This window comes from Acipenser ruthenus, chromosome 7, assembly GCF_902713425.1.
Source record: "Acipenser ruthenus chromosome 7, fAciRut3.2 maternal haplotype, whole genome shotgun sequence".
In the NCBI taxonomy this organism is placed as follows: Eukaryota; Metazoa; Chordata; class Actinopteri; order Acipenseriformes; family Acipenseridae; genus Acipenser; species Acipenser ruthenus.
This window is the reverse complement of record NC_081195.1, coordinates 5677566-5699573: the sequence shown is the minus strand read 5'-3', so window position 1 is coordinate 5699573 and position 22008 is coordinate 5677566. Positions and strand designations below refer to the sequence as shown.

At 37.0% G+C, this 22008-nt stretch overlaps 1 long non-coding RNA gene across 1 annotated transcript; it reads right to left on the bottom strand.

The window, feature by feature from the left end:
- Nucleotides 1-7385: 7385 nt before the first annotated feature.
- LOC131737620 (uncharacterized) lies at nucleotides 7386-21799 on the bottom strand. Its single transcript, XR_009329267.1, has 3 exons — nucleotides 21739-21799; nucleotides 10396-10663; nucleotides 7386-8186 (listed from the first exon to the last, which is right to left on the bottom strand). It is a non-coding gene; the product is annotated as an uncharacterized LOC131737620 (long non-coding RNA).
- Nucleotides 21800-22008: the final 209 nt, after the last annotated feature.

Below are 22008 nucleotides of genomic sequence, written 5' to 3'. Positions count from 1 at the left end.
TCACGAAGACCAAGTCTTAGGATGACCACATATCTCCAGAATTTTTGAGTTCTTAGGACCGTTTCAATAACACAGACCTTAGTTCGAAACTCACATTGCAGTGCATTCTGGTACTTATAGTTCTGAGGATATTGGCGAAATGTATTGATGCTTTTAGGTAGTTCCTAGTTAATTTCACCTTAGCAATGTCTTCAAGTTCAAAGAAAGGTATTGGCTGCCAAGCATGGCAGTCAACAGGGGAATCAGTTGGTTGGTGCATAAAAGCAAAGAAGCTGTTTAAGGGGACACAATTTCACTATCCAGGCGAAATCATCAATGATGTGAAAGAAAGGTTTGCAAACATGAATTTCTTTAACCTAGTATAAATACAAAAAAAATGAAAATGCATGATTGTTGCAGCATGTGTTTTTTTTTATTATACGGCTTGTTTGAGATATTGTAGAAAAAGGGAGGGCCACTATTTTTCAAATCCATTGTAATATGTTCTAAAGGATCATTCGAGTCTGAGTATGTGCTGTGCTGAAAAGCACTGAAGGAACAAGTAGAAATCGTGACTCACAGGGAAATCTGTTAGTTACAATTTAATATTGTTAGATGAAAGGTTCATTGACTTGTTTTTATTGTAGAAAACACCAACATCTCTTATAAATACCATGTGTACTCCTCTTTTGATGTGGAAATGTGTTGCCATTTAAACATTTAAATAAAAGATAAACAGTGCAGAACAGTTGGCAAGAATGGAGTCTCTCGCCCACGTTAGTTGTGAGAAGAGAACTGTGGCCGTGAGTTTTTTTCTATGGTTACCAAGCAATCCAAAGTCAGGACTGAGTTTCAGACATCTAAACATAGAAATAAACATTTATCATTTAACATCTTAGCAAGAGCTGGTTTTAAGGGCACCTCTGTGAATTATTTTGTAAAACTTATTTTAAGCATTAATTATCTTTATGAGAGGACCATTTGTTTTCCATAAACAGTTGGAAACTGTTCCAAGTGATATGCCAAACACCATTACTCTTGCATATATATATCCCATTATGAACTCATAGCAGAGCAATATGCACAGCTAAATGTGTAGAAATGCGCTTGGCAAGACAGTGATAGAAACATTAAAGAATCTGTTAACCAAGCAGGCTATTGTGATAGTGAAAATAGACATATAAATCGTTTTTTGATTTTTAGGCATTTTATCATGTGCAAAAACACAAAAACAGATAATTAATTGATAATTAAAACATTTTGAAAAGTAATGAAAAACATATAGGGTTTTGAAGTATGAAGAGTTTAATTATCTTTTATTTTCATGTGTACCACATGGGAATTAAATAATTAATTAAACAGTTAATTAAACCATATATGAAACATGAACTTTGAAAACAAGTTCACACACACATTGTTATTTGTTCTACCTTGTTAATATTTTTCTTTGTAAAATATGGGAATTAAGTAACTGTTATGATACTTAAAAAGAGCAGGGGGAAAGCGCGTTCTTCTCCCCTCCCCTCCCCTCCCCCCCTCCTGCACTAACCTTAGCAATCACGGAAACATTTCACTTCCAGGGACTGGCTATTTGTCATTATAAAATAAAATCGATAATTAAGGCATATTTACTTCATAATACTTGAAAAGCTGCTTCTTTCGCAGTTCAGGGTAGGCTAATTTATCGTATGTAACCCAAACATCATGCACATGTGTTTTATACACATCACATCTCAATAGACAGAATTGGTGTTGAACAGTTGCAGCGGGCTGCAAACCCCATCTGATTGTATAATATCGATAGCATACAAGGGACTTATAGATCTTGACAGTAAATCTGTTGTATTTGACATACACATTGAGTTTGCTATTTAATAGAAGGAGAGTTGTGAAGCAGCATTGAGAATCATAGACTCATTTTCTTTCTCACACTCTTAATTACTTTTCAGTCTAGTGGCAGGGACTAGCAGTGTGGTAATAAGTTATGGCAGCTAGATGTAAGTGAATATTGTAGCCTGCCAGACAGAGGCTGCAAGTGGAACTTTTAACACTGTGTGTGATAAGTGCCTTTAACCACAGTATTAAAAAGTACCTCATCATTATGTAACATAAAAAATTAATACAATACCTGTTCTTGATGTGTGCAATTTTACACTAGAGTAGATTAGCATAGTAAGCCAGAGGAGTGTGGTAAAGCATGGCAAATGCCTACTATGATGAACTGCAAAATTACAGTGCAAATGTACCATGCATAAGGTTAGTCTGCATCAGTTTAAAAAAAGAAAATGTTTTATATATAAATAGACAAAGACTAGAATGTCTATGCTTTGATCTCCATCAGCCTCCCTGTAACACTCCACGGCAATGACATCTCTGCTCTGTGAGGTCCAAACTTCAGTATTTCACTCAGAAACCTTCAGGAGTGTATAGATAGCACTGAAATAGCTGTAGCAAAATAAAGCCTTTAAAAATGCAATGAAGCCTATGTGTCTTAATTAAAACACCACAACATGGAAGTGTTTGTTTATGCTTTCAATACGGGGCGCTGAGATCACCAGTGTAGTGTGCTCTTTTTATACACCTTGCTCATAGACCAGTTAACAATCAATAGCAGCTTGTATCTATTTACCTGGATAATGTCATGACATACTAGGCCTCACCCCCACAGTAAGTTTTAAACTCCTACATAAGTTAACCATCGCCGGTTTCTGATTTCCATTCTAGAAATCTGCTTTGCTTTTACAGGAAGTACAAATATTTTACAGTAAATGTTTCTGAGGGCTAGAAAAAGAACATTTGTGAATCAAGGCCGCCCAGCCCCGACAAAATAGGTCAGATGCTTCCCCTCTGCTTGAGACAGGTAAGAGTGATGGGTTACTGTAAATCTCTGCTTCACAAAATTACAATCTGTCAACCTGGTATCTCAACAGTATCAAACTGAGATGTAGCTGTGACGGCCATGGGTGGCACCAAGCAAATACAGATAGTTTCATTAAATTGTTGTGCATTACTGTGCTTTCAGCATGGAGTTGTCTTTTATACACACTATAAGAGGTCTGGCTTTCAAATCCTCACATGACTGGTTGCTGCAGCACACCATTCTGTACTCCTTTTGTTCAAACAGTATGTTCTGACTGTTTGTCAAGGCTAAAAATAATAAAAAAATGATTCCTGAGACCTGGCAAACCACATAATTACAGCAGACTCAAGATAAGCTTGCTGCTGTAACGGTCCATGCTCAATTCCTGCTGACTACAGCGCCACGAAAAAACAAGTAACATGGAACTTTGCCATGAAAAACACAAACTGACCAGGAGAACTGCTAAAAAAGGTTCCCTCATAACGCTAGAGCCATTGCAAGTGGAACAGCAGACACATGTGGAATGTACAGTAACATAACCTGCCCTTATTTAATGGGTAAATAAATACTTTTCTATTTAAACTCCAGTAAAAATGGAACAGTAATTGTGTGTTTGCTTTTTACCATATTGATCAGAATTTGCTGTTTTTAGAATGATACATTATTCATACTTGCTGAATAATCTTGGCCAAAGGATCTTTTCTTTTGTCCATTCTCCTGAGAAGTTAGCATTTATCCTGCTTATTAATGTATATTTTAACCTCTCAAAACCAGGCGTCTAAAATGCTTCTGTCTATGAAAGTATATTTAAGGTATTTTTTTTCCCTGTTCAGCTGGTGGAGACACTCCTTTAGCCAAAGTGGTAAAGTGTTTGCTTAGGAACCAAGAGGGTTGTGACCTCACCTGCTGGGTCGGAGGACACATATGAACAGCCAACCACCTGGAGCATGCATGGAACCTGTAATTCTGAACAATAAGCTGATCATCCAAATGCTGCACAGGTTTGTACTCCCACTCTTTTTTTATCTTGAAGGTAATCTGCAGAGGATATACAGTGCCTTCCCAGTGATACTGCCACATTTACAATTTCACAGTCATCTATACATGCTTGTAAAGCTCTTGTAATACATCAAAACTCACATTTAAATCTATTCTAGGAGGTTATATTTAGCCTGTTTTTTTTTTTTTTTTACCTTGTTATTGTGTAACAGTAGTACAGATTGACCAGCAGAGGGTACCAAGGGAAGTCCTTAGTGGCTGGATTTACTCACAGAACAAGGGACTTCCTTTAAGAAATGTGGAACGAGAGAAGGCACGGGCCTTCCATAGAACTTGCAAGGGCAGAATGTGGGACCAAAGTAAAACCAACAAAAAAAGAATTGACATTGTGAGATTTGATTCACAACCCCAAAGACTTCAGTTTGAACTTTGAAATACAGGACTGAGTTTATAACCCTGTAACTGTTTCTGAATGCATCCCCTTGTGATTTAAATACATGTTTATTTTAATCTGTTCATTTGTAAAGTGCTTTATAGATTACCAGAAGCTGCATCTTTGCCACACAAACAGTCACAGGATGCAAGACACCCACAAGGCACAAGGCATTTCTGATTCTAATCTTGTTTTAGGAAAATAAAATTTAACTTTTTTGTATTTTCAAACTTCTGTAGCCTGCGTTCCTAGTATATTAGTATTACCGGTACTTGTACTAAATTCTTTTAACAATCTTACCCCTTTAGTATCTGTATAGCTACAATGCTTTTATCATTACTTCACCAGTGGATCAAAAATGCAGTTATTTGAAAATGGGCATTTTAGATTTAGCTTGGTTAGAGTCAGAAATTACAACATTACTTCCAATGAGCCTGGAATACAATCTACGTAATCCAGTCATTATTGATTCCACAGAGGTCATGGAAGGGCGCATGTGCTAATTGACCATTAATGAACCACAGTAATGTGGAAGAGAGAGTCTGTCGACCCCCCCCCCCCCAACCCCCCCAACCCCAACACGAGCACACACATTCCACAAACATAACTTGCAGAAAGTTTGTGCTAGCCTGGTGGATTTTCATTTCAGATGTTGTCAACTCAAGGGCATTTGGACCAATCAATATCTGTCTGTCTTCTGGCACACACAAAGTTGGCTATTAGAAAAGAGCTTCTTACAGCAGACTCAGCCAATACCATTAGCCTTAGCCTAAGGGCAGTTCTATCCATGAGATGGGGTAGGCACCTGCCCCCCTCCCCTCCCCCACCATTAAGCAGGCCTCTTGGGATGTCATTTGGACATAGCGGGCAAAGAGCACTTCTTTATTCTTTCTCTTTTCTACACCCAGACTCCACCAAAAATCAATAAATCTGTTCTTTGCTTATTTTCAGAACTTTGCTTCAATATAAGCAAGGACTTACCTTCCAGCTACAAACTCATGCAACACCAGGTCAGGGTTTTTTCTTTCTTTCTGATTTTGCCAAAGCTCCAATTTAAAAGCAAATAAATTGGAAAACTATCAGCTTTTCATTTTGTTCTGCAGAGATTAAAAGACTCCCCTAAAAAGAGAAGGATGCTTACATTACTGCTATACAGTATAACTCTCTCTCTCTCTCTCTCTCTCTCTCTCTCTCTTTTTTTTTAACAAGCAACAACTTAACTATTTAACCATTGGTGTGCATTGGTGGTTTTCCATTGTTTATCACTTTAGGTTTCAATTATCAATAGTTTGAAAGGGAATGACTTCCAATGAACATAATAAGAGGTTATATAAGGAATATATCACATAGCTGATACAATTTTAACAGTGATGATCATTGTGATCACCACAAGACTTTAAACATGTGAAAAAACACATGCATAAGATGGTCTGACAAAATAAGTTGTTATTTACTGAACAATGCAGTACCGTACAGTATATATTACACGATATACACAATGTTTATGTTATATCATTTAACTAGTTTAATAATCTGATAATTTTATGATTGGAATGTATTCTGTAGAGCAGACTTTAGCTTATTTTTACAAGTGCAATTTGCTTTGATCCCTTGTTTCACTAATGCACTACCCTGTACTGCACATCTGCGGTATCACATGTTCAGCAGGGCTTGAGAACTGGGTTAACAATGTAGCCATTATTATAGGGTACTGATTCTGAAATTCTGAAAACAGCAGAATCCTTGAAGTTAAAGGGGACCTTATATAATAACGCTGAAGAATAATAACAGAAGGTGTATTAGCAGCATTCCCTGTGGTCGCCCGAATTGATCGGTTCTAATGAGCACCAGTGGAGCTGTATCTAATGGTGTTGTGTCTGGTGTTGACGGAAAATTTGGGAGAAGATTATAAACCCAAGGGGCTTCATAGTGGTTGGACTGCATTAAGCCCTCAGGGCAATGATGCACTTGAGAGGTCACTGTATCAAATGAAGAAAGCCTGCTCTGCCTTCTTCTGCCAGAAGAACAAAAATAATGGACTTATTTTATTTTATTTTATTGTTTTGTTCTTTTAGTTTTACTAGAAACTGGCCATAGCTACTTACTAATCACATTTTAATTTAGTAAACTGCAATATATTTCACACTAATTAACATTAAACTCCAAATCTGAAGATGAACAGGCGAAGGAAAAATAATATTACCATGTGTTGAATTTAAAATTAAAAGTCTATTTACTTCATATGAAATTGCATTTGGTATTGAAGTTAAAACAAGACACAACCTCTTATGCATGTACAGTATGTATGTATGTATGTATGTATGTATGTATGTATGTATGTGTTAGTAATATTTATCTCAGTTCTGTTGACTGCTCATGGTCATTTACACAGAGCAAACCCAGCATATTCTCTCCATCATAGTTTGGCAAGGATACACATTTTGTTCTTTGATGTTCACATAGACAGTGATGCAGACATAAAAAAGGAAGTCAGGGATTACAAAAAATCTTGTTTTTGGAAACACTGCAACAGCACTGTTGGCTATTCTTGTCCTGTGATCAAAAGTCACAGGTTTGGTTCTAATGCTCACCTGGCTGACGTGTAGATTCAGCCATGTTTCAGAGCAGGAAGACATCATAACTGCACAGAGGACCCAATGCTTCTATATTTGCAAATGTATTTCCGTGAAGGTTTTTGAACACAGGTTTTCAGTTTTATTGTACTAAGACTCCTGCTGTTCCTCAATAAAGCTAATTTAGCACACTATAACTTGTTCTTGTAACTACAACTGAAAACTTTTTTATTAAAATCTCCTTTGGGCATAAAGTTGTAAAACCACATTGTATTAAATAATGTTTGATAAATCCCCACACTGAGATTGAAATGAACCAGAAAGAGGTTTGTTATATTTTCCACCGATCCTGTATTTTTTTTATTTTTTTTTTACTTCTGCACAGTAAAGAATAAAGAAAGGGATAAAGGTTATCCCATCACCAGAATTTGAAACAAATGGATGTGTTTATTTCCAGACGGGAGAGATTTTATTTTTTCAACCTGCCTGTGTACCTTAGTTTATACCATTTAGGCCTGTATGAAATCAAAGTTCGTGGCGCTGTCATGGCCATTCTTTATACTTGTTAAAGCAGACCCCCAATTTTGATTTAATCCAGGTTTGTGAACATATATTGTAGTGCATTTTACAATTTTATCATGATAGTACTTTTTTTAGTGTATCATGCACCATGCCTGCCTGTCTGTGTTATTATTAGTAGTATTTATTTCTTAGCAGACGGCCTTATCCTGGGCGACTTACAAGTGTTACAAAGTATCACATTACAAAATATCACATCAAAATATCACATTACAAAATATCACAGTACAATGTATCACAGCACAAAGTATCACATTACAAAAGATCACATTACAAAATATCACATTACACATAAGAGCAGTTATAATAAGAATACGAATAAGATCAAATTCAAATAAGAACAAAATAAAGAATACAGTGAATATTTACATTTAAGAGCGGGTTCGACGAAGAGCAGTTAACTTACAGTAAAAATATTTGCTTATATGAGCAAAGTCCAGTAAGAGCATGTAGTAAATACTATAAATGGATGAGAATGATTTAAAATAAGAGCAATTACAAAAAAGAAACATGAACACGGATACCGATAAGAGTAAAATCAAGTACAAGAGACAGGAAGTAGTTATAGTTAAGAGCAGTAGTAGAATACAGCAAGGTATGGAGTTCAGTACAAGTACAAGCTGATGCAAGTACTGGTACAATTGGGTACCATATAGTCCAGTGTAGTCGAGAGTTGTGAGGTTTACAGACGCTGTCTGAACAGGTGTGTCTTGAGGAGGTGTCAGAAGGTGGTCCTGATATCCATGGGTAGGTCGTTCCACCACTGAGGGGCAAGCACAGCACCAATTAAAACATGTTGATTTATATAAAATAGATCTTACCAGCCTTTCATCAGAACTAATACTTGAAGCAAGAAATTTGGGGGTCATTTTTTTTATCCTGTTCTATTGTTTGAGTCCCATATTAGGAAAGTTACTAAAGCATCTTTTTATCATTTGAGAAATATAGCTAGACTTAGACCTATTATTTCTGTATCTGATGCTGAGAGGCTAATGCATGCCTTTGTTTCATCAAGAATTGACTATTGCAATGTACTTTTTTTTCTGGGATTCCAAAGTATTTGGTATCTTGCTTGCAGCTTATTCAGAATGCTGCTGCACGAATTCTAACTAAAACCAGAAAAGGTGAACATATTACTCCTGTCTTGGCCTCCTTACACTTCCTGTGCAGTTTCGTTTTGATTTTAAGATTTTATTTTTAACTTATAAAGCCCTTAATGGATTAGCACCCAGTTATTTACAAGAGCTGTTGATCCCATACATTCCTAACCGGAATCTTAGATATCAGGATGCAGGGCTCTTGGTTATTCCAAGAGTAAATACAAACAGTATGGGAGGAAGGGACTTTTCCTATCAGGCTCCTACATTATGGAATGCTCTGCCTTTTTTTGTCAGAGAAGCTCGGAGTCTTGCTGTTTTTAAGTCAAGATTGAAGACCTATTTATATACACAAGCCTTTTTATTAGTCTTTCTATTATTGATATCCATTATTACTGTTTTATTATTTTTTTAATATACATGATTGGAAATGTATTCACTTATTTAAAAATAGTCTTTATTATCGTCTTTATTATGCTGTGTGTATTACATTTTTTTTCTTTTTTTGTTTTCTGTAAAGCACCTTAGGGTCTATGACATAAGGTGCTATATAAATTAAAATAAAATAAAATAAATAAAACATACTTTCACAATACTACACTGTGCTTTGTTTTTCCCAAGGTATATCTCAGTAGACTTGTATAAAGGCATATATTATTTAAATAGATACAAAAATGAAAACAGCTGACAAATGTGAGCACTGATACAATATTCAATCCAGGTTGTTCTTAAACAAGATGCTAATATGGATACATTTTAGAGAATTTAGACTTGACCTTTTTCCCAAACATACAGTACTCTCATGAGTCAATGGGTATGCAGATGAATTTTCCAAAGGTGGAGATTAATATGTCTAAACTCTCAACATCTTTGACCTCAGATAATTGAGTGCATTGGATATTCTTATACCGTGCACAGTGACGTGGGATGTATTTGGATAATCAGGTTCTGGATAACCATGGGACAGACATATACTATATGGTTACTTTGCAAAATAGGCCTAACTTTCCTATCCCAACATAAGTATACACTCAATGTCATATTTAGTGTATGCATAATGGTATGCTGGGTTTACGTCACAGTGTTCTGGTGACTTCTGCAGTCAGACTCCACTATAAAAATCTCTTCAGAAATGAAGCACTTCCAACTGGTCATTATGGTATGTAGCATCATTTGAATTGTATTTATACAGGGTTTGAGTCAGCCTACTCGTTTCAAAGGGGGCTCTGTCCTTTTGATGGATTGAAGAAGTGATGTGGACAGTGATGTCAGAACCGCTGCTCCTCAACAAGTGTCATGGAATCTGTGATAACCAACAAAGCAGACAGGACCTCGGCTTCATGCCTCATCTGGGAGTCAGCTTGAACTTAACTAATATGTAATTATACATCAGTAACATTTTAATGTGGACTTGACCTGTAAGAAAAACATCAGTTAAACTGCAGATTGTAGTAAGACTCCAGTTAAGCAGTGCTGAACGCACATTTGCTGTCAAATTTAAATTATATTGCTGTTAAATTGCATTTGCAAGGTAGGTTGTAGATTCGTCCAATATTAAATATCGTATGGAGCATCCAGCTTTGAATACCATATCGCCCCGCTGGGAGACTAAAAAACAATTTTGCATTCTGATTCTGATTTTTAAATTGTGAATGAAGGTTAGTATTAGGTTTATGTACAGATGCTCCTGGAAGTGTGGACGTTCTTGCCCCCAGATGAAGCATGCATTTGCATGCAACATGCATTTGCAGGGCATTCGTACAGTGTTCTTTTGTTTGTTTAAATGCAGTGTCATCTATATACAGTTCTGCAACTTCATAAACCAGCTCTTTCCTTCATAAACACACACACACACAAAACATCAAAATACAGTACCAAGATCAGTTGGATAGTGAATACAAGTGTTGCTCTGCCAGGAAACATCAATGGACACAGAAAATCCTCTTCTGACAAAGGTGCTTCTCAGAGGTGAAGGATGCTATTTATTTTCCATGGTTATCCCTAGAAGTGTCTGCAGTGTCTATAGGGACTCCTTGAGACTGACCCGGCCCAATTAGGAAGGTCACCGCATCCCTGGGGGGTCTGCTCTCCAGCTTGCGTTTTAACACCAGTCCACACAGCATCAAGGATGATATGGTCTACCCTAGAACAGTTTGAGAACAGTAGACTTTAAATTTAACACACAGTCCTGTACTTTCTTATACAGTATGCATTGCTATTACATGCTTATTGGCTTTGTTATCAACAACATTGCTAAACTTCTTGGAAAGCAAAATATCAATCTGATTAGATGGCAATTGACTCAGGTGGATATAGGTCTTCTTCTAAGGCTACATCGGGAGCATGTTGCTATGGTTGCTACAGTAAGCGTGTATGATCTCAGAGCAGATTGATGGGCAGTGAGGAAGTGTTTGTTTCTCTCAGTCACAGCAGACATCACACAAGACGATCCACTCTTCATCTGGAGGGCTTCCATCCTTAGGATAACATCAAACAGTAGGGATGCTTAAAGTGGTTATAACTGATCAAATGAGTCTAGCTCCCCAGTTGTTCACTATGTAGATCTCAGTGCAGTTTTGAAAAAAAGCATGTTATAGCAAACTTTGTATTTAAAAAAAAAAGATAACTGTTAACATACTAGGTTATATATATATATATATATATATATATATATATATATATATATATATATATATATATATATATATATATATATATATATATATATATAAACTGCACATGTGAGATGGTAGCACTTTAGTTTACGGGGCAAATAAAACCATGTAATATCATATAGTAACTGGGTAACTACTGCTCTTGCATAATAATTGTTGGTTGAACACATATGTGATTGCATGTAAATGGCCTGTATCGTTGTGTTACCACATAGAAGCATGCATTAAGGCAATTCACTTTAATTACACAGTTGAAACTGTGGAGCCATTGAGCATTACACATGTATTACATTGTAATTACATGACTATTCATGACCTGTAATCTAAAGTGTTACCTGTGAGACCTACACAGCGAATAGGATTGCGCTTATGGAAATATTTCATAAGCTATATACCCCCTTTTAACAACACTTGCTTTCTCCTTTTTTTACTACTTATTGTAGTAATTGTATTAAAAAAATTGCATCCATGTGTTTTAGGTCAATAGAGTAAATTTGTGAGCAATTACAAAGCAAGAAGGTGCTCAGTAATGATACAGTTGTTTTTTTTTTTTTTGTTTTTTTATATAGATGTGTTCACAGAACTGGTACACAATTTAATTTAGATTTCTTGTTCCCCCGGCCCTGCGATTTTTGTACAAGTGTTAGAAAGCTGGGTATCAATGGGTGTAACAGCATATCACACTTTTGCAAAGTGCTCTGAAAAGTAACAGAGCTGTTGTCCCAGTCACTGCTTTACAACATGTAATAATTAAGGGTGTTTGAGATGAGCACGAGACACCTCAAGCAGAGCTCAGGTGGTGACCGGCTTGCCGACTGTGGGACACTGAGAGGAAGTTGAAGTTAATGTGACAAAAATGCAAATGCAATAAGTCAGTTGTGCACGTATCGGAGGTACAATACACTGTGGACCAGGCTTGTAAGAGTTCATCCTGGCAACATACTGCATTTGACACAAAAGTGATAGCCAAGAGAAATGTGTCAAAATATTAAATTAGGAACATTTAATTACGGATAGTGGTTGCATCTTTATGTTTAGGCCCTACGTTGTCAGTTATTGGGTAATAATAATGTTAGCTAAATGCCAGAAGTGTGAGGCTGTGTTAATTTATTACAGACAGCATTGTGACTATAGAAGAAAACTTGAATCTCTTGTCCAGATCAAGCATGGGAAATATCATAAAACATGAATATACTGTAGCAACTAGAAAATTCCACCAGACCCTAATATAAGAAGTTCATACTTATTCTGGCTTTATCCTTCTTGAAAACCCTATTTATTTTAACATATGGAATTCACCTATATGATTATACAATATGACCTTCTCATCCTTAACATTGCATGTAAATGCTTGTGCTGTGCTACATCATTACACTAAATTAAACTGACATTGCCTGTCCCTCTGCCTTATTCAATCTCATAAGCTATCCTGATAACAGCTGCAATGAAATCATTTCTTATTAATCAATTAAACATTGCAAATCATGTCTTGATTTAATTCATGAACTACAGTTTATTGATCAACAGGAAAATAAAATGGGAATTAAAAATAATAACATTGTCATTATTATTATGTGGAGTTTACTGAATAATATACTATGTTTAGATAGATACACATCTTATATAGAATCCTTTAACAAAATAATTAATGTATTAATTCATTAATTCATTAGTTAATTAATTATTCAATTCTAGGCCCGTTTCTATAGCAGAAAGAGGCAGCCAGGGAAATGAAAATGCGATTTAAAATGCACAGCAGTGACAGGAAAGAGTCTAAAAAGACAGACGCATCTTTTTGTTGTTTTCATTTAAAGTAAAGCTTGAAGCCCATGGCGGGTGAACGCAGCGACTTCAGAGAGGCAGAAACTAAGTCATTTCCACAAAGTGTAGTTCAAGTTAAAATACAGAAACCTATCCACTGTTGCACAGATTAACTTATCACCTAGTTAAATGGGCTGTCAGTCGGAGATGGCAGTGCTTGGCAGGGCGAATTCAAATGCATGTAAATTTCCCTGGTGGCTGCCTAGCAAGTACGGTGGAGCTGTCAAATGATGACATGCGAAAATGCATTAACACTGTTAAAAATACATTGGATGAGGATAGCTCATGTTTTAATAACAGTTGTCGGGACAAATGATATGAACTAATCTTGAAATGATCATAAATTATGATCTGAAAAAGAAAAAAAGAAAAAAACAAGTAAAAACACACATTCAGGAAAAGTGTCTCTCTGTGTTTCAGGTAAGTTTAACAGGGCCCCCCCACCACACGCACACACACACACACACACACACACACACACACACACACACACACACACACACACACACACACACACACACGCACGCACACACACACACACACACAATTAACAGTTAGCATGCTGAACCCCTTCGGAGTCCCCAGTGCCAGCAGACAAACAGCGCTTTAGAGAGGCAGTGTTCCGACAGCCTTGGCTGTCAGGTTCATTTCATGTCACAACAAAGTGATTAAAAAACATCAAAATTAGACCAATTACGCAGTTCTCTTTGTTACACTCTGTTATTGTAGAACGTGCAGCAGTGATCTAAATTAGTTATTTGTAATCATCTTTTTTTATGTATTCTGTTATTATACATAAATAATATGTTTACTCATACTTTAACTTTAAGTGAAACTTAAACAAAAATAACAGCTCCATTTCAAGTTTTATGTATTTAAAATCCCATTAAAATTCAAGATATGCAATAATGCCTTACAGTGGGAGTGATTTTAATGCCCGCCTAAAAGAGCCACTTAAAATGATTATTATTATTAGAAGTAGTCATAGTAATAGTGGTATTGGTACACGTAAGTATAATTATTTATGTTTAAATACATTTATAAACTTGCAGTACTGGTATATAAATAAGTAGTATTTATATTTATACATATACACAGTAAACAGTGTGAGAGGAAAGACAAATTCAGACAGACAGATATTCCTCACACATATTTCTTTTGAAGGGGAACTGATATGCTGAAGCCTCGAATTCAGCACAGATAAACAAATAAGTAGCAAACTCATTCTAACAGCAGTAGAAGTGTCTCAGATCCCTGATATTTCTCACTGTAGCGACACACCAGCATTTTATAACAACTCCTTCACGCCTAGTACTGTTATCAATCAAAAAGGCATAAACAAATCCCAAGCTGTTCTGAGTATGTAAAGCTGATGTATAATGTATTAACAGAAACAAAGGATGGGGGTGGCGGGGTTGGGTTACACACTTGAAATAATGGTGGGAATCTTCCTGAGGCAGGTGGATGGGATATCTTTGAAGTCATAGTGATGGGCCACCAGAGACCTGAGTACATTGTAACCCTCATTTGCTTAGACTACATCTGGGGCACTTTAACATCCCTATTCCGCTGGGAGCCAAGCAAGTTAAATGGTGCAAATTGAAAGAAATCTAGTATAGAGAGCCTAAATCCTTTCTTTAATGTAGGATCACAAGCAAAACAGTTTTAGGCACTCAGGTGATTTCTGTCTTTCCTCTCTCCTCTCACTCTGCATATTAGCAATGATGGTTTGTTTGCAAACACCACGTGTGTGCCCTGGACTTGCAGTGTTTGATGCTAGACTGACAACAGTTTTGAATGCCGGTACTGGGGCTGCTTTATCCTCCAGGCTTCAAACATTGATTCACACTGTGGGGAGTTTAATTGTACTGACTTAGGAAAAGTTAAAAGAAGACATTTTGATACGTCAGTTTGCTCTTATAAATAACAATAGGCACCCAAGCACCCCCTGATTAAAATGTCAAGTTGCTTCCATCAACCTGTCAGTGGCTTGACAATTAAAACAGCTCTTCTAAAATTTTAATGAAGTACAATATGGCATGAGTGTTAGAGCAACGCTTTATACTTCTCGAAAGAGCTTCAATAGAACAGTCCATTACTCTTCCACTACAAACAAAATTAAAAACTTAATGCAAATTATACCGTTATGCATTTTTAAAAATACATCAATGAATCATATTTAATGTATTACTTTGTATGCCCTTAAAATACATATTTATTATTTCAATTGATGTATGATCTCATATAGTATTTGGGTCCTACTTGCAGGTGTCAGCTTCCAAGTTTTGACTTGGACTTGATTAAAACTAGTTTAGTTTGTCCCCATTGGAAATTGAACAATGGCCACATTTATTTTCAGGCAAGAGTGTATGAGGAAAACAATTCTTACCAGAAGATTCTGCGCCAAAACATTTCTGGTCTGACCCAGCTGTGTGGAGTTATATTATAGGACTGCTTTGTATGCTAAGTTTCAATGAACATAAATACATGTATTATTGGCAAGCGGTTATTTTTTCTACAGGAGTAGGGCTCCACAGGCATCTGGCTTTTCTACCAGTGATTATTTCCCACATCATACCTAATTGTCTAACAGCATCTTTAGTGCATTAGATCCTGAATGAGATTACCATAACACCATCACATTCTTTAGTATCTAATTGCGTAGACAGCATAACAGTGAAACTAATTCAACAAGAAAAAGATCATTTATACACAGCCACGTATTTAATAAAAATGACAAATCTGGAGGAATGTGTATACTTGCTTTCTGTGTTCTGTTAGAGACACAGACATGTGTTAGAGGGATGGGTAAAAGCTGAGAAATCTGTCTACTTGAAGTTATTGTTAACAGGTTCAGTGATTTAACAAAATCCCTTTCTCAACATTGCATTGTTTCCTGCTTGCATCAGTATTTAAAAATGCCAGACAATCCAAACTGACTATATTCCCTACTAACCTGTTTAAGAACTGGAAACCCACATGTCACTGCTGCCGTGTGAGATGAATGGAATACTACAATAAGAATGGCAGAGAAGCTGGAGACAAAGTGGCAAGTCAACAAGAAGTGGGCTTGATGGTGATGGACAGAAGACAAGTAGACCTTGAACTGTGGAGCAAATGGGAAGAAGCTGATTACTGAAGTGCATGACTGACCGGCTGACTGATTGACTTCAAGACTCCATGGCTTGCCTTGCTCAGGTTTTGTCAAGGCTTTGACACACAGACTGACTGAACCTTGGGATAATATAAAAAGAGGAATACCAGTCATGTTATATAGTGAGACCTGCTGGGGAGGAGATGGGGTTCAGCATCTAAAAATTGATTAAAAGTCACATTTTTGCATTTCTTCAAACTATGAAGCAGTTTTTTGGGGCTTTTTTCACTCATACCCCAATGAGTAGGAGGGCATACTGTCTGACATGTCCATAATTAAAATATACATTTTCAATAGACAATGACACAAAAACACACAAAATGAACATTAAACAGGTAGATAATTGAAAATGTGTATTGAAAACTATCCTTGAAAACTATCCCTTAAAAGCAAAGGAGTAACCACTGATTGTTTAGAGTTTTTTGGCTTTGTGGCTTTGCTTGTTTGACAAATTGCTGTTGTTATTTTTGTTCCCTCTCAACCCCCAGCCTCAGATATTATATCTAAAAATGGCTGTGGAGTGTGGAGAGACTAGGGTGTGTTTTTGGCGACCAACATTTTTGTGTCCAAGTCCAAGCACTCGGACAGGCAGAGGCAGCTCTGTGCTTTCAAACTCTTTCGCTCTGCAGCCCTGGCTTATTCCTTGTCTTCGCAAACGCTCCTTTCTAATGTCTACACATGAGCAAACAAAACAGATGGGGTGGTGGAAAATGAATAATTAGCCTCTGCACCACTGAGTTCAAGCTAATACTCCAAACCAGGTATGACATCCAATCATTTCCAGCGGGACCACAAATGTCATGAGTGAGTTGAGAGTTTTTCAGATGCCTCTTGTCAGAAGCAAACACGAGAAAGGTTTTAACTCTTCCACTAGTCTGCCGCAAGTCCCAGAGGTTGTGTTTGTTGGCTACAGAATAGAAACCTCCTATTTTCTCTTCAGTGTAGCAATGGCTGCCACCAGAATGCCTAAGTCCCTCAGGTCTTAGTGTTTTCTATCTGAAGCCTAAAGACATTTTTATTGCACGCCCCCCCCCCCCCTCCCCCCCGCTATCCCCAGCAGTGTAAGTTTATTTCAGAGTCTATTATATAGAGAAATATACATGCTCACTGAAAACAAAGGGTTTCATTCTATGATATGGAAATCTTGTCTGTTTTTTTCCTGACCCGTGCAGCCTGCCAGCCTACAGTGGAACTTGTCCCCAAGGGCCTAGTTGTCTAACCTGAAGCCCTAAGACAAAATGTCTTACAAAAGCACAGAAAATTGAGCCTATTTGTGTCTATTATACAAAAAAATCTACCAGTAACCTAGTCTCTTCTATTGCAATAGCTGTCACCAACAAAGCTCTAATCCCTCTGGGTGCTTGAGCCATTGCACCCGGGGCTGGATATTATTATTTTTCTTCTCCAGCTCTATACTTTTCCACCTGCCACAGAGAACAACACTTCAAATCATGAAGGTTGATTTGAGATCCTGTTACAGTTTTCTTTTGTTCTTCTGATTTAGACCTGGATTTGACTGTTATGCTTCTAAATGAAAAATTCTTAAGGCTTATTAGAAATAAAACCTTTACGATATCCCGGCTGAAGAGACTCTCCTTTCTTTAAAAAAAAAAAAAAGTTCACAAGTAATGCACTTACAGATATCTTTTTTTTTTTTTTTTTTTTTACTGGGATGAATAAAATAAAATTTGATTGATATACTACACTTTATTACCATATTCCACTGACCCTCACCTGCTAAACAGCCTACGTGGAATAAAGACCTTGCAGATTATGTGGCACAGATGTGGAACACTGCAGCTGACTGCCACGTAACATCTGCTACAACTTTACATTTATTACAAACAATGACACAGATGGAAAAGTCATACATGAGACAAACAAATTAATATTAGTACATTTGCATTTGCTATATACACTTCAGAATTTGCTAATTTGCTCACTTTTTTAGTTACATATCCCTGGGCCTGTAAAAATTGAACCGAACTTAAATTCTGAACATACATGTTAATTAGGAATGTCTCAATGATTTATGCAGGGATCAGGTGTGGGGGTTTTGCAGTTGTTTTTTTTATGTGACAGCAATGCATTTAAACAGAGCTTTTTCCACAGGAGTGTGCATTCTCATAAAACCTGTGCTTGAACAAGAGACATACAATGTCACTGACGGCTTTTAAACTGGGGGTGGTTTAATGGGAATGCCATAGGATGGTGCATCCCAACGTCAAGTGGGAACTGAGTGAAGTCGTGCTATCCCTACTGGTATGGCTGTTTTTATATCAATCCAAGAATTTCATGACATCTCTGATATTAGTCCCTGCAAGAATGCACCATAACATTTTTTTTTTTTTTGCAGCACTGTATAGTACTGATGCAGTCTGACTTTACTTTATTATAGCTGAAACTTATGTCATTGAATTGACAAAGTTTATTTTAGTATTTCTAAATGTACCACTATTGAGTAATTCTATATTGTTCACAACATTATTTAGCAAAATAGTAGCAGTATTTTTCCACTTCTTGTTTATTTTTTTACAGGAACAGAAAAATGATTTTTTTGAAGAAGCAGCTCCTTACACTGCAGGCAAGAAACAATAAAATCAAAGGCAGCTCAATACAGTAATCCCCAGTTAAATGATAGATTTGAAGTAAACCCACAAGAGATCCTACAACACATGTTTTCATTAAACAAAAATATTAAATTGTAATCTGCAAACCTAATTGGAAAAAACATTCCCAACTTTGCTCATTTTGTTTCTTTTTAAAGGTGTCCCAGACCGTGATGAAGTACTTGAGGCATCAGTATTTATTACAGTTAAGTATGAGGAGCACAATGGAATGGGATGCTGATCGGCCTCCCAAGAAAGGGAGCAAAAGAAAGTTGGCCACAAAACCAGAAGCTGGTCAAGTAATGGCCGCACATCCCTCCTGGGTCTTAAAATGTTACTGTTTGGAAACCCCATGGCGTGACCATTAAAGTTTTTATTGCTGTGCTTGAAACATTTTCCGTCTCGTCTTCCCGTGTACTTTTCCCTCTGCTGTGCAGAGCTTTTGTGAGAAGCCGATTGATAGCCTGCCATTGGAACATGCAGTTACTTATTCCTTCAAGTCTTAAGTGAGAGACGAAATGTTAACAATGTTTCATTTGGGTTTTTGAATCTGACCAGTTATTCACGTAATGTACACTACCTACCCAGTGATGCACATTCACTTACAATGGAAATGAACAAGTGATAGCGGTCAAATGGGGTTACATATTATTTTTTATATTATTATTATATATATATTTTTTTTTCTTACAGAGACTAGGGTGTGTAAATTATGCATCAGCTGCAGAGTCACTTACAACTACGTCTCACCTGAAAGACGGAGCACAAGGAGGTTAAGTGACTTGCTCAGGGTCACACAATGAGTCAGTGACTGAGGTGGGATTTGAACTGGGGATCTCCTGGTTACAAGCCCTTTTATATTATTATTCAGATACACTATGTATCTTTGGTAGGATAAGTAAAGCAGAAGTTTGAATCTGAAACAATCCATAAGGTTTTGTTCATTCTAGTCATTCAGTAACTGCTTTCATTGAAATGTCCATCATTTCAACCACATTGCAATCAGAGTTTCAAATTGACTATGGTACTGTGGACAGGACTACTTGATGTTTAAGCTTTCCATCTTGTGCTTCTAAATGAAAAAGATGGCAGAGCCCTGCAGGACAGGAATTGAAATTCAAGGTTGAGATCTGACTGTTGAGGGCGCTACTGCACCAATTACATTCTACACCAGTCTAATGACGGCCGTGTTGTGAATAGTAACACAGTCCGTATGTATTCACTCTCTGACTCGTGTTGATACATTATTTCTCCAAAACTGGATGCTGATCACCCACATCCCAGATACATCGGAGAATTTGAATCGTTTATTGATTCCTACTACGTTTGCTTAGATGATTCCATCAAGCAGAGAAAAGATCACGACAATCATCCAGCGATGGAGCTACCGACGGACAGCTAATCGAAGTTGATTTCGAGATACTTGCATCGATAAACAAGAAGTTGGAGAAACTGGAAGTTCTGGACTCCTTAAAAAATGAAATACGGGAGAGGAATTTGCAATGAATCTACTGGAGGAAACCCAGACGGAAACAACGGAGCTAAAAGGCACTGTATACGCTTTACAAATAAAAGTCGACTTTGTCTCAAAAGAAAATACCATACTACAAGATTATTAGACCTACAATGCAGTAGCATGAGAGAGAATCTAGTATTTAGAGGGATACAAGAAGAAAAGGGCGAGAACACTGAGGAGATAATCAAAGGCTTCAGGAGGAATAAACTAAACATTGACGCTGATGCTGTTAACAACGTTACTTTTAACCGGGTACTTGATAGAATGGGCAAATGAGGGTTCAGAAGCTCCGAAGAGCGTCCCCACCTATTGTAGTAAAATTCGAGCATTTCAAACCAAAAATGCTGGTGTTTATAGTCAGGGGAGACAACTTAAGGATACTAATTTCAGCATGAGTGACCAATTCCCTCAGGAAATTCTGGAAAGACGTAGAAAATTGTACCCAGTTTTCCAAGCTAACAGACAGAAAAACATCCACGTCAGGCTCGTTGTTGACAAATTGTACATCGAAGGCCAGCTCTATAGAGTCCGAAATATTACTCCCTGGTACATTGACTGACCTAACTATTTTTTTCAGACTTTTGTGGTAAATTAAGCGCCAATATTTGCTTTTATCAATTGTTGTTAAATAATGCTGAATATATCAAACACAGCCCACACATTGCTGTGATTCAAATGTGTATACTTTTCAGTATCTACACGTATTGCATGTTTATTTATGTGTAACTTTAAAGATATGCCTATACTACCTGGTTTGAAGTATGTCCCTGCCATAGGCCTAAGGGGGCAGTTGAATATCAACATGATGGAATTCGAATGCATATACTGTTGATATGGGATATTGAATATGGAGATGTAGCCTATATGTTAGCCACGCCGTATATAGCTATATATGTACGATTTAGTATGAATATAGTACATCTAGGCAGACCCTGAGATCAAGCTTGGCTCAAGGGATTAAATAGGCCTGGTTTATAAATATGCGGGACATGCGCGTCCCCTTGGGTATTGGTAGATAGGCAGTAGAGGAATACAATATCTCCAAACCATTCTATAAGCTGCTAGGCTTATTCATGCTTAGTATTTGTGTTTAGTATTTATTGATATACTTTATGTAAAGGTAGGCGTGGACATAACCAGTATATATATATATATATATATATATATATATATATATATATATTGCGGCAAGTCCGGAGGTAAGTGCTCACATAAACAGTAGCAGATCCGTAAACAAAGTTCTACACAACACAGTAATACGGTATAAATCAGGGCGGCACCTGATGTATTTATTTTCCACAATCCAAAGGCTGGTCAAAACACAAGCAGGGTTTGGTACACGTTACGGGTTCTCAGCAAAGTCCAGGTTCAGGCAACAAGTCGGGTAGTCAAACAGTCAAAGGTCTGTAATCACAGGCAAACAGGTATTTAACAGGCACTTACTTTTCACTCTACTCACTCTCCCCCAGCACAAAGCTGTCTCCTTACTCCTTCACTAACCTGTTGTGGGCTGTACCTTTTTATGATGATTCATCCTTAATTCTGTGACATCATTTCCTGCCTTGAGGTGGTCTGGGAAATGAAGTTTCCCTCGCCCAAAACCTCCTCTTCAGATGGTCCACAAAAGGTTTTAAATATCTTGGAATACAGATATCACCAAATTTGAAGGAACAGATTGACCTCTAATACTGGGGCATGTCTACATTGTGAAGA